Raw genomic sequence first — 3,544 nt, forward strand, 5'->3', positions numbered from 1 at the left:
TGATCTCACTCACTCACACACACACACACACACACACACACACACACACACACACACACACACACACGTCTCTAGAGGGCGCTGTGCACTCAGTAACAGAGAACAGTGGAAGCACTATTTGAACTTGTATTTTGCATGATTGTGCTTTGTACTAATTACTCAGCCGAACTTTGCACAATTTGATATTTTGTGATATGAACACTAAGACTAAACGAGTACTAGAAAATTGCTTCAATTTTCCATTTTATAATTATTTTTCCCATTGCAAATTATATTAGCATAATTTGAGTAAAAAGTTTAATTTAAAAATGCAATACCAGGCTGTCTTTCGGTTTGTCCTTTTACTTCAAGTTTGTGTAAAACCTGCTGATTATATTCTTTAGCATGATTTGAAAAGATCCAAAGATCTTGTGTTTCAGTGCAAGTTTTATTTTATAATCATTGCGATACTATTATAGATATATTACATAAAAATTATTAGAACACTAGTATTTTCACCAGCTGAAAAAATGACTAAGTCAGATATTTCTATCTTTTGCTGTGTCAGTAGAAAATATCAGTTTACATTTCCAAACATTAATTTTGACATTAATTGTAATAATCCAATAAGCCAGTGCTCCACACAGAGATCTGATCTCATCATCATCCAGTCTGTCTGCAATGACATGAAACAGAACAAACTGAGACAGACTCAATCCAGAAGAACTGTGGCAACATCTCCAAGATGCTTCAAAAAACCTACCTGCAAAGCTACAGTACTGTTAAAGGTTTTAGGCACTAGAGTAAAAAGGCTGTAAACTGAGGATTCTGTCAAAAATAATGTCATAAATAGATTTTCTTTATCAGTTAACTTCTATTAACTAAATTACATAAACATTTAGTGTAACCATCCTTTGTGTTTAAAGCAGCTTTTGCCCTAGGTGCAATAAATGTCACAACCTCACTTATTTGATTAGTAACTTAAAAATAATGTACTAATTTTCAATTTAACAACTTAATTATTATTACTATTGATGTTGTTTTTCAAGTAAGTTATAGATATTCCCTCAACATTAGATTACCATATTTATGTGATCGCTGATATGGACTTCACTGTGTATGTATGTACGTATACACACACACACACACACACACACACACACACACACACTGGTGTGACTGTAACAGCAACTATGTAAAATAAAATAAAAATTGGATAAAAGCGTCTGCTAAATGATTAAATGGCTGTAAACTGAGGATTCTGTCAAAAATAATGTCATAAATAGATTTTCTTTATCAGTTAACTTCTATTAACTAAATTAAATCAACATTTAGTGTAACCATCCTTTGTGTTTAAAGCAGCTTTTGCCCTAGGTGCAATAAATGTCACAACCTCACTTATTTGATTAGTAACTTAAAAATAATGTACTAATTTTCAATTTAACAACTTAATTATTATTACTATTGATGTTGTTATGCTATGTAGGCTACTACCCTCCAGACAGACACACACACACACACACACACACACACACACACACAGAAAGCTAAGTAGGCTACTACCCTCCAGTTTTCTTTTTTCTTTGTCTCTCTTTATGTTTACACTTTTTTTTACCACCAAAAAAATAACATTAGCAAAAAAAAAAAAAAGGAGAGAAAATCACATTCTTGCGATTTGCTGTGTGTGCCTGAATATGCAGCTTGCATAGTAGTAGTTTAGAAAAGCTAATCCCCTGATGGCGATGATGCATATTTTGCACTAACATACTGTACATCCTCCTCAGTCCGACACAGCAATGTCCCAGTCTGGTGTGTTAGTATTCCTGTAAAGCAGTGGCTGATCTCCAGTGCTCTGCAGCTTAGATTAATAATGAATCAAGGCTTTTACCAGTCTCGCACTCTCTCTCAGTCTCTGTGGATCAGGTTCCTGCTACAGTTTTAGAATGGCATGGTTTTGATGATCCTCTATTCATTTGAGGGACAATAGGTAGATTTCTAGACAGTGAAAATAGACCATCTATAAATTCACTATTGGATTGAACTATTTTATTAACGAATAAATGGACTTACCATAAGTCTCTTATTAGATGTTATAAATCACAATATTATGAGTTCTGGGTTATTTGTGTCATACATACATCTCTATCAACCATTACAGATTCCCCAGAGGTGAGCTGAATTCTGCCGTCTTTGCTCATGGGCGCAATTGTCTGTGAGCTGTAAATTTCATGTCACTAATCACTCTGGAACAACAGCAAGATTGGCTTAGGTTGCTGGCATCACAAGAACAAACATTTCAAAACCCTTCAAAGGCAGCAGATAGGGAAAATTATCCATTACAATAAAGTTAATTTCACTTTTAAGAGGCCCCCATAATCAGCCATTTATAATACATATTGCTTGCAAAAACATTATTTTGTTGTATTCTGCATGGCTTTTGATGAAAAAAGTTTTTTTTTTTTTGGCAGCATGGTGTATATGTATGACATTTACCAGCAGGCTGTTCATGATTTCGGATTTGTAAAAATATACACATTACAGAGCAGTACTGATTAACATAATAATTGCACAACATAAACACTGTAATCATTTAACAGATAACGCAATGGAAATTCTTGAAAACTCATGTGAAGTAAGAACGAGCACACTTATTAGTGAATAAAACCCATTGTCATTTTTCTCAAGTAAACATCAGCATCAAGCAATCAGATGATACTGATCCCAGACGCCCTTGCATGACCTGTCAATCTCATCATAAGAATGTTAATATGTTGACTGATATGTACTGCATGGCAGTTAGCTTAATATATGTACATGTAGCACAATTATGGTATGTTTTGTAGTTCTGTTCTTCCGGTTTCCACTGAGGCGATCAAACAAAATCTGATTAAATCTGGTGTCATCATTAGATTTTATGGCTGAGCTACTGATACAACATACTAAACATGCAAATTCATTACAATTCCTTTATATTTACTGACAACAGGATTAAACTGCAAAATGCAAAAGCAGTTAGATTAGATTCCCAATCAAAAGTCTTTCCTACAGAAAAGGAAGGACTAATTTTGACCACAGAAAAGGTCTGTTTTGATGAATGGTCCCAATCAACAGAACTTATCTGGAAGTTGAGGAGGGATTATTGAATTTTAAGCCTTTGTAGAATTGTAATTAACTTTCTTTTTACCCAGAAAACGGTTTTCCTCAGTCAGTGTGGTTCAATAATCCAGCCACCCATGTAATAAGATGTTCATTACGAAATTGTACATTTCACGCTCCTCTTTTATTTAGAGCAACTTCTGTGCTCTGTCTGTAAGAGTGAGGCTTGAAGCTAAAGAGAATATCAGATATACCAGGCAAAGGTAATATAACTGGTCAAACTTTTTGGACTGGTCAAAATAATTGGCCTTCTGTAAGACATTTCTAACATCGTTTTACATTGTGGGATACTTTTTTTTCTTTTTCTTTTTAATGACAAGATGTGAAGTGATGACATGACCTTGATGAACAAATTTACACATTACATTTTTGACATGATATTTGTTGCGGGGGGGGGGGGGGGCTCCCA

This window comes from Sinocyclocheilus grahami, unplaced genomic scaffold (genome assembly GCF_001515645.1).
Source record: "Sinocyclocheilus grahami isolate Dianchi unplaced genomic scaffold, SAMN03320097.WGS_v1.1 scaffold54.1, whole genome shotgun sequence".
Classification (NCBI taxonomy): domain Eukaryota; kingdom Metazoa; phylum Chordata; class Actinopteri; order Cypriniformes; family Cyprinidae; genus Sinocyclocheilus; species Sinocyclocheilus grahami.